Source organism: Globicephala melas, chromosome X, assembly GCF_963455315.2.
Source record: "Globicephala melas chromosome X, mGloMel1.2, whole genome shotgun sequence".
NCBI lineage: Eukaryota > Metazoa > Chordata > Mammalia > Artiodactyla > Delphinidae > Globicephala > Globicephala melas.
The window spans coordinates 88,080,218-88,091,205 of record NC_083335.1 but is presented as its reverse complement, the minus strand read 5'-3'; the positions used below and the strand labels follow the sequence as shown (position 1 = coordinate 88,091,205).

General features: G+C 39.6%; 1 pseudogene; it reads right to left on the bottom strand.

Moving 5' to 3' along the window:
• Positions 1-5,260: 5,260 nt before the first annotated feature.
• Positions 5,261-5,997, bottom strand: LOC115841149 (geranylgeranyl pyrophosphate synthase-like; annotated as a pseudogene).
• Positions 5,998-10,988: the final 4,991 nt, after the last annotated feature.

Sequence of the window (10,988 nt, the reverse complement as noted above, 5' to 3'; positions counted from 1 at the left end):
TCCTGCACTCCCCACAAGCCCCAGCCCCCCACTTGAAAACATGTGACCTAAGCAAATTTTGGCTTTGCAATATCAAGATCAAAAAACAAATGGCTAGGCCATGAAAGCATTATGTAGCATCCTAAGAATATGTCTATTTGCATCAACAGAGTTTCCCCCAAGAGCTCAAACCCCATTACAGACAGTGGAGTTGTTGTAAAACATGAAATACACATAGGATTGGCAAGGAAAGAAATGTATCACGGGTTTTTCCTTCTTCAGAATTAAAGCTCTAAGTTAGACAGGGGGAAGACAAATGCGACTGGAGCTCTGAATTATTCTTTTTCATTTATACACTTCAGCAGTTCATTGTTGCCTTATCTCCTGGAGGTTGAAACTAATGAGAGTCTGAATAATTTCATGTAAGTCAAGAAAATGGAAACTGGATATGTTTGGAACAGTCCTTACATAAAATATGGTTGTTTTTATTGCTTTTAACTTTTGCTCCATAGACTATCTTGTTAATTCAATAAAAAAATTTATGAAGGTGAATGAGTAATGTTTGTAAGTTTCTTTAAGCTTCTTGGATGAAAGGGGCTATTTAAAACCAAAGTATACTGTGTTGCATTATTATTTTATTTCATAAGCTCTGCAGCATAAAATGTTGCAAATAAAATCTCTCAAGGTTTTCAGGAAGATGAACATTATCTTCCTAGTCTTGGGAATAGACGTTCAGGCTTTTGTGAAAGTGGCAACTCTTATTTTTTGTTGCTGCTCAAGTTTTGTGTGCTCAGAGGCAGATGCTGACAGGTGAAGTTTTGTTGAGGTTGTGTGCATGGAGTGTGTGTGTGTGTACTCAGACGAGAAATGGGTCACACACAGGATGAGTCAGACATTCGATTAGGTGTCAGTTTATGATCAATATTTATTTGGGGCTGCTAGTGTGCACTGTTATTCTGAAATTGGTATATTGTTTTAAAAAATAGACAATGGGGGGGGCTCATTTTCAGGGTCCAGAAATTGACAAGAAAAATTTGTGCCTTGTCATCTTGTGACATCAGTGAAATTTATATGTCATGCTCCAGAATGAAATCAATCAACAAAGATAAATTGAATGCCGTTATGAAATTCTCACATCATAATGGCAAGCTGTGTTCGGTGAATTAGGAAATTTAATACAAGTTGAATACCCTGACTGAGTTCAGGAAGTGAGGAAAGGAGGCAAAGCAGACGGGCATCAAAAGTTAAGTAACTACAATAGATGCCATATGTCAAAAGTTGCCAAATGAGTAACATGAGTACAGGCTATGTGTTCAGAGGCAAAGGTGGAGAAGCCGCCAAAGAATCCGGGCTAAATGGGACGGCAGAGTCATCAGAGGGTGGGCCAGTGGGAGCTGAGGTTCTGGCTGGAATGCAGTTTTCAGGGTGGGAATGGCAGAGGTGAAATTGGACATTTAGCTTGATAATATATCACATTGAAATAATATCATAAATTGTTCTTCATTTTCTTCCTCAATTATAATTATCATCAATTATTTATTTCCATTAAGTTCTCTCCCTTTTCAGTTTTTGTCCTTAAGTCTCTAAATATGAATATGTATGTTGTGTCTCCAAGACACAGTTGGTCTTGCTTTTTCAATAAGCGCAAAAGAACAGGTGGTGACAAGCAATCTTGGTTGATGATGATAATGTTTAAAATATTTTATTTTACATTGAATGTTTTCCTGATTCTCCATCCAACAGGCTTATGACACTGTCAGCAGCCCTGAAACACTTCATATGTTTGTTATATCTCTTTCTAATTCTTTCCATCTTAATAGGCTGAATCGGCTGTCAGCAGTCTTGAATGTCTGATTGAAAACAAAATCAAACAGATATGGAGAAATCAGAACCCTCATACATTGCTGGTGAGAATGTAAAATGGTGCAGCTGCTATGGAAAATAGTTTGGCGATTCTTCAAAATGTTAGACACAGAGTTACCCTATGACCCAGCAATTCCACTCCTAGCTATATACCCAAGAAAATGAAAACATACATCCACACAAAAACTTGTACATGCATGTTCATAGCAGCATTACACATAGTAGCCAAAAAAAAAAAAGCAGAAACAACCCAAATGTCTATGAACTGATGATTATTCAACCATGTGAAGGAAGAAGTACTGATACATGCTATAACATGGATAGGCCTTGAAAACATGCTACTGAGTGAAAAAAGCCAGTCACAAAGGATCACATATTGTATGATTACACTTGTATGAAATGTCCAGAATAGGCAAATCTATAGAGACAGAAAGTAGAGTAGTGGTTGCCTAGGGCCGGGGGAGAGGGGGTTTTGGGAGGAATGGGGGAGGATGACTGCTAAAGGGTTTCTTTTATGGGTAATGAAAATATTCTAAAATTAGATTTTAGTAATGGTTGCACACAGTGAATATACTCAAAACCATTGACTTGTACACTTTAAATGGGTGAATTGTATATTATACGATTTATATCTCAATAAAGCTGTTTTAAAAATCAAACACAGTAAGATTTTAAAAAACCTTTTCTTGCTTGGTATTTTGGCTCTTCCTCTTGGTAGTCTCGTCCTCCTGCTGATGGCCATACAATAGCTGATATTTTATGCCACATAATTTCCTTTATAATTTCCCTGGATCACATATTTTGATTCTAGGCCCTTCTGGAACATTCTTGGTAACCTATCTCAGGGTTTGATTTCTCTTCTGCATCAAAGGATTAAAAGGAATAAAAGGAAACAACTGCACTTTTATAAACTCTTCTTTATGCTTGGAAATTGAAATTGGTTTCTTACCAAATGTGGTATCAGGGGAATGACATTATTTTTACAATAGAAAACCCAATACTTCTGATAAAAGCTAAGAGTTTATGCTTTAAATGAGATAAGACTATAAAATTATATGTGTGTTTTTTGAAACAAGCCCACTAGAATGTACACTTCTAAGAGGATCTAGCACCTTCCAGCTAGTCTTTTTATGAAGCTTTTTATTAATGCCAAGATTGATGAAATCATTGCTCAAACATTTTTGAAACTCTTATTTTGTTAGGTTTGCCTCCAAATCATGATATGTAATTTTTAAAATATCCTGAATGGCAATACATTTCTGTCGTTTAATGGTGATTTCATTTTTGGCAATAGTCAAAAGCCACCAAATGTTTGATAAGTAGGTCAAAAGACCAACCTGAACAATATTTTTTAATGTCAAAAATGAAATATGACTGTAGGATTATGAAACTTTTCTTTCCCCCGTAACTCAAACTAAATCTGAAGGCACTTTAAGAATATGAGTTTCAAAAAAATAATTTGAGGGCTTCCATGGTGGAGCAGTGGTTGAGAGTCCGGCTGCCGAGGCAGGGGACATGGGTTCGTGCCCCGGTCCGGGAAGATCCCACATGCCACGGAGCAGCTAGGCCCGTGAGCCATGGCCGCTGAGCCTGTGCGTCTGGAGCCTGTGCTCCGCAACGGGAGAGGCCACAACAGTGAGAGACCCGCGTACCGCAAAAAATAATAATAATAATAAATAAATAAAATAATTTGAGTACTGACAGTATTATTGGAAAGAGCCTCTGGCTTCTCACCAGATACAATGTCAGGGACTTTACACAGATTATTCCAATAAATCCTTCCAGTAGTTCTGCAGGGTAAAAATTATCCCCATTTTACTGATAAGGAAACAAGGTCAGGGACTTCCCTGGTGGTGCAGTGGTTAAGAATCCGCCTGCCAATGCAGGGGACACGGGTTCAAGCTCTGGTCCAGGAAGATCCCACATGCCGCGGAGCAGCTAAGCCCGTGCACCACAACTACTGAGCCTGTGCTCCAGAGCCCTTGAGTCACAACTACTGAAGCCCGCACACCTAGAGCCTGTGCTCCACAACAAGAGAAGCCACTGCAATGAGAAGCTCGTGCACCGCAACAAAGAGTAGCCCCTGCTCTCTGCAACTAGAGAAAGCCCGCAGGCAGCAACGAAGACACAACGCAACCAAAAATAAATAAATTTATTAAAAAAAAAAAAAAGGGAAACAAGGTCAGAGAAGGTAAACAACATGTCCAAATAAACCCAGCTCTCCTGAGGCAGAGCTGGTCCTCAAATCTCCAACCTGCTGATTCTCCATGGGGCCAACTGGATAATAAATGCTCTTGCATTAGTTTTAAAAATTATTCACTTTACCCTCCTACACTGTTGGTGGGAATGTAAGTTGGTGAAGCTGCTATGGAAAACAGTATGGAGGTTCCTCAAAAAACTAAAAATAGTGTTGCCATATGATCCAGCAATCTCACTCCTGGGAATATACCCAGACAAAACTCTAATTCAAAAAGATACACGTACCCCTATGTTCATAGCAGCACTATTTACAATAGCCAAGACATGGAAACCGCCTAAATGTCCATCGACCGATGAACGGATAAAGAAGATGTGGTACATATATGCAATGAAATACTACTCAGCCATTATAAAGAACGAAATAATGCCATTTGCAGCAACATGAATACAACTACAGATTATCATACTAAGTGAAGTCAGAAAGAGAAAGACAAATACCGTATGATATCACTTATATGTGGAATCTAAAATATGACACAAATGAACCTATCTATGAAACAGAAACAGAATCAGGGACATAGAGAAAAAACTGGTGGTTGCCAAGGGCAAGGGGGTGGGAGAGGGATGGAGTGGGAGGTAGGGGATAGCAGATGTAAGTTTTTTTTTGTTTTTGCTTTTTTGCTTGTCACTGTCAGCTTTTTCATGGAAGACTTTAGTAAGGGAGTTTCCAGGGAGAAGAATGAGCTATTCTAAGCAACAACATTTAGGAAGAAAGAGGAGTTCCTGTGGTCGTTGGGCCAGCTAGCTATAGAAACTGGTCCCAAGTAGTCAATGGCTTGGAAATGGGGTAGATGAATTGCAAAATGCCCACATAATACAGTTAGGAAGTATGTGGGTAAAAGTTCCTAGAAGCTGAAGTCTTCTTTATGGACAGAATCAACAGAATGTGCGTGGCAGAGTTGGCCACAACATCCCATCATAGCACATTCTCACATCCAAATTAGACTTATTTATATGTGCCTCCTTGCGATTCCTTCAACTTGGTACTATGCTGATTATCTGTACACAGGGATTCTACATTGAACAACCTCACTCACATCACCACTATCACTCAGTTTTTGGAGACCAACAGCTTGGTCCAAATTTTTCAAAAGGCAATAGGCTAAAAGACAAAAAAAAGTCAACTAAGCGATCAGACCTAATCGAGAATGGCTTAATATTATTCATTCTCTTCTTCGAACATTTTACTTAAGTGTTTTGTTAGCGCTACTAGCTCAGGGTTCCCACCACATGCATCAATGTTTATAGGCTTTAGATTCAAGCTTTTTAAGAGTATTCCGAGTGTATTCAAAAGAACCTACTTTCTTAAGATAATGTACACAGTATTTTTTAATATCTATGTTTTCGGTTCTCTGGTGCAAGAGATTCTGCACCTGGGTGGTTTCAGGCCTCCACCAGATAGCATGAACAGTAGGGAAGGAGAACTTTCCCTCTGTTAGATCTTCACAAAAGCTTTTGTTTTCACTATATTCTTTGGAGTGTAGATTAGCATAATCATCCCTAATTTGGAAAAACAGCCCAGGTATTCAGCAGTGGCTTTAAATCTTCTTTATAATCAGAGAACAACTGCATGAGACCTACTGCTAATCCAAATAGTCCTCCTGTCTTTTGCAGGACCATTGCTTTATATTCTTCTTCAGTGGGACATGTGTAATTATCCCTCCAGTAGGTATCTAGGCCTTGTCCCTGATGGAGTTCTAAAAGCTGGAGAGTAAAAAGCTTTACTGCATCTGGGTGATCAAGGGTTAAGACTTTCTCTAGGTCAAGAAAATGTACATAGTTGGCAGAATTGATGACAGATGGAATTCCATAGATGCTGTGTGCCACGGGAAAGCCACGTCGGAGTTCTGAGCTGTCTTCGACATCATCAGTGAGTAAACTGGCATTATGCAACATTTCTGTCACTTCAATGGTAATCTGCAGCTTGTCTTTGGGAACTTTTAGCCAATGATTAATTGTCTGTGAAAGTTTGCTTCTCACTTATTTACCTGGTAACTGAGGTAAGTACTTTTAAGTTTCTAGAAGAATTCTTTGGGCTGGTTTTTGAGTCTTCTCCACTCTTTTTAAATTTCAAAGCTGATGGTTCGAGGATGATATCACAACTTTCATGCTGCGAGTCTGGGAGTAGCAGTCCCCAGCATCAACTTCCCACCTTAGAGTTCAGAACAAGGCTCCCCCGGACTCCTACATGAATCCCTCCCCTCACTTCACCATAGAACTCTCCGCCCTGCTCAGCTGCCAGCGACACTGAATTACTCAGTGCAAGAAAATGCGCCATCCCGGTCACACTCCAGATGTAAGATTTTATATATAGGATGGATAAACAACAAGGTCCTAGTGTATAGCACAGATAACTGTATTCGATATCTTATGATAAACCATAATGGAAAAGAATATTTTTTTAAAAGAATGTATATATATGTATAACTGAGTCACTTTGCTATACAGCAGAAATTAACACCACATTGTAAATCAACTATACTTCAATAAAAAATAAAATAAATTCTGGTTTCAATACTTACTAGGTATGTGACCCTGGACAAATCACTTAACCTACCCATGTCATGATCTCTTCATCTGTAAAATGGGGATGATGATAATGGCATGTACTGCACAACTATGAAGATTAAATGAGTCAACTTAGAACAATACTTGGCACATAGGTACTACTATAAGTGCTCACTATTGTTATTACTCTTATTAATTCCAGGAATCCATGGCTCCAAAGTCAAGTGGTGGTTCAGCTACCCTCGTTGTGGCCTTGCTAAAGGATTTTAAGTATTGTTTTCTTTCTAAGCCAAACCTGCTTTCTAGTGGTTCTAGTGGTATTCATTCAGGCAGTCCACGTGCCGATTACAAGAAGATGTTATTTGCATTTTACCAGATTACAGGAATCAACTCAGTTAATAGACCTCATTAATTTCTGACTCTTAATCCATTTACACTAGTATGCTTATTCCCTGGATGGACAGTTCCCCTAGCTATATTCATCGTTTTAATTTTATTATAGGTTTTAACATTTATCTTCCTAATACCTTTCTTTGGCCCTGCTCCCTTAGGCTGTGTTTTCTGATTTCGTAAACCGAAAAGCACAGCGTTGCATGACACGTGGCATGGGCGCCTCCCAAGGAGCTCAGAGAAGAAACATGGCAAAACCTCACAAATCTGGATTCCACTGACTCTGAACTTGTGATAATTTTGATGCAGCGTAAATGAGAAGTTTTTGGTGTTATTAGAGGAGAAGGTGTTGCACTTAAATTTTGCCAGGTTGAATTTATTTTCTAGTTCTAGGTCTGAAATGAGGAGATAAGAACGGAAGCTTGAAAGGGCAGAAAAGCCCCATTTCCTTGAGGAAGACTTAGCCCAGTTTCCAGCTTGGACGTACACACAGCAGGTAGAATTAGGAAATAAAAATTGTAAACCACTCCGAGAAGAAAGCCAAGTGACTAATTTTTTTTTTTTTTTTTTTTCGGTACGCGGGCCTCTCACTGTTGTGGCCTCTCCCGTTGCGGAGCACAGGCTCCGGACGCGCAGGCTCAGCGGCCATGGCTCATGGGCCCAGCAGCTCCGCGACATGTGGGATCTTCCCGGACCGGGGCACAAACCTGTGTCCCCTGCATCGGCAGGCGGACTCTCAACCACTGCGCCACCAGGGAAGCCCGCAAATGACTAATTTTTTAAAAGATATTTCTCATATTTTAATATAATAATACAACTTAGCATAGAAGGATAGATAGTTATTATGTCCTTATTGTATATATTTTTTAATTATTTATTTTTTTGAAGTATAGTTGATTTACAACGTTGTGTTAATTACTGCTGTACAGCAAAGTGATTCAGTTATACATATATGTACACATTCTTTTTTTAATATTCTTCTCCATTATGGTTTGTCACAGGATATTGAATTTACTTCCGTGTGCTATACACTAGGACCTTGTTGTTTATCCATCCTATATATAAAAGCTTACATTTTCTAGCTCCAACTTCTCACTCCATCCCCCCCAGTCCCCTGCCCCTTGGCAACCACCAGTCTGTTCTGTCCGTGAATCTGTTTCTGCTTCAGAGATAGGTTCATTTGCGTCATATTTTAGATTCCACATATAAGTGATATCATATGGTGTCTGTCTTTCTCTTTCTGACATACTTCACTTAGTATGATAATCTCTAGTTGAATCCATGTGAAACCAAGATTTAAATGTGTTCTAAACCCTTAAACTACACGGCCTCTCTTCATCTATGCTGCCTCTGTTGTGAAGCAGGCTGGCAAAGAGGACAGGGCTGGCAGCAAAGGACAGTCTCTTTTCCATGGGTCAGAAAGATTTTGCCTGATGCTATATTCATGAACTTATCTGGAAAATAAAAAGGATGAATCTTCAAACACAAATGGTTGGAAGAATTTGCCTTCTAATGAGAAAAAAAACAGTCTTTCTCCCCTTGCTAATTGACTCCCTCATGGAGGACTGCATTATTCCACCACGTCCTCCCTCCCAGTATCCATACCCCTTGCCATGTAACTTTGCAGTTCTTCTCACTAGGGATGGCGTCTACTTCTCCTTTCCTTGACCTTAGCCTCAGCCATGTGATTCACTTTGGCCAAAGGGATATTAGCAAAAGTGATACAAGCAGGGGCTTGATATGTACTTGCACAGCTGGGCTGCTTTCCTTTTCTTGGTCATCTCCATGAGGATAACATACTCTGGGGAGCCGGCTGGTCCAAGAAGGAGGAGAGGCAGGCAGAGCAGACCTTTGAGCCAACCCCTGCTGAGCCCAGCCTGCAGATGTGTGAGTGAAAATAGACGATTGTTGTTTTAAGGCACTGGATTTTGAGGTGGTTTGTTTTACAGTAAGATTGTGACAGTAACCGATGGATAACCCTCTCATTTGCTTTTTTATTTTAGGTACCAATTCCTCCCACCCATGAAACACACTCAGACACACTCACCTATATTTAATTATAGCAAATACAACCATCTTTTCCTCTTCCATCCCCTTTCTCCTTAATATGGCTTTATACCACCACACTCATCTTTTTTTTTCCTCCTTAGTACTTCTGACACACTTCTGCCTGATCCGCCACCACCTCTGTGATGGGATTGGTGGCACCGTGACCCTGGAGGTAACACAACTGGTCACCGTTCCTCTCTACCCTTATGTACGCTGCCGTCTTACTGGTAAAATAATTCAAACAAGTATCTTCAGAAGGAAAATACAGAGGCCAGTTTTCAAAAGCCAACTACTCACTGATTCTCTTAGTCTAGTTTATGAAGTGATTCTAAGGGACCGTACAAAATTTCCAACCAGTCCGAACTTAATCAATCACCACCTGTCCCTTGTCAATAAATGTGCCTATAGCAGTCATGACATTTTGGTGGAAACTTCAGTCACTCTTCTAAAAGGATATTGTGCTTAAGTTACTCTTCCAAAAGTATTTATATTCAATTTATGTTTAAATAATTTCAAACACACTCAGAAAAGTTGCAAGAATAATACAAGGAAATCCCAAACAACCTTCACCCACTTTCGGCAATTAACATTTTGCCACATTTGCTTTATCATTGTCTTTTTCTTTCTCTATTTTTTCCTGACCCTTTTGAGAGTAAATTGCAGATATCACGTCCCCTTGCCCCTAAATTCTTCAGTGTGCATTTCCTAACAGCAAGGACATTCTTTTGCATGATCACAGCTAAAACTTAATCTTGATTTCATGCTGTAATCTGATATACAATCTGTATTTGAATTTTGCCAATTTTCCCAATAGTATCCTTTATGGCATATTTTCCCCTTCTTTGGATTCCCTGAATCCAATTCAGGATCATAGATGGTAATTAATTGTCACATCTCATCTCTTTAGCCTTTTTTTTTTTTTTTAATGTTTTTAGTTCTTTTATTTATTTATTTTAAATTTATTTATTTTTGGCTGTGTTGGGTCTTCGGTGCTGTGCGCGGGCTTTCTCTAGTTGTGGGCGAGCAGGGGTTACTCTTCATTGTGGAGTGCGGGTTTCTCATTGCAGTGGATTCTCTTGTTGCAGAGCATGGGCTCTAGGCTCGTGGGCTCTGGAGCGCAGGCTCAGTAGCTATTGCGCAGGGGCTTAGTTGCTCCGTGGCATGTGAGATCTTCCCGGACCAGGGCTCGAACCTGTGTCCCCTGCATTGGTAGGCAGATTCTTAACCGCTGTGCCACCAGGGAAGCCCTCTTTAGTCTCTTTTAATCTAGAACAGCTCCTTAGCCCCTCCTTGGCTTTCATAAGCTCGGCATTCTGGAGTAGTTCGGGCCAGTTATTTCCTAAAATGTCTTTTAATTTAGTATAATCTGAGGTTTTCTCATGGTTAGATTGGGGTTATGCATCTTTAGCAGGAATACTACATAGGTTGCATTCACATCTTAAATTCTATTTCTAATTGTGACGAAAACAATATGTAATATAATTTAAAGACTCTAGCAGGTGAAGAATTATTACTGAGAGAGGGAGAAGTTGGCCATTCTCCCTCTATTTTAAGCCAGTATTATTCCTTTGTGGTATATTCATTGTGCTCTAGAAGAATAGTGCACTTTAACAAGAGCTGTCCTGCAGTAATTACAGAAAGATTTTGGCTCTGTAAAAACTTTCTAAATGTTAGGGCCACAGGATGATGTTTTCAATTTTGTGAACTCCCTAACTCTGAACACCTCTGCTGAGGAAGGCAGGGATCCATGGTCATTTAGGCATCAGACCAGGATAGTACTAGATGACCACTAAGGTGCTTTCTGACCCTGACATGTGTCCAGGAAAGCTAAGGTCTGCATTCACTCTAACTTTCTAATTGCAGGCAAGGATATCACTCTTTGAATTAACAGGAAATTTTTTAGTATATTAAGAGTCTACATATCATATGAAAAGATGCTC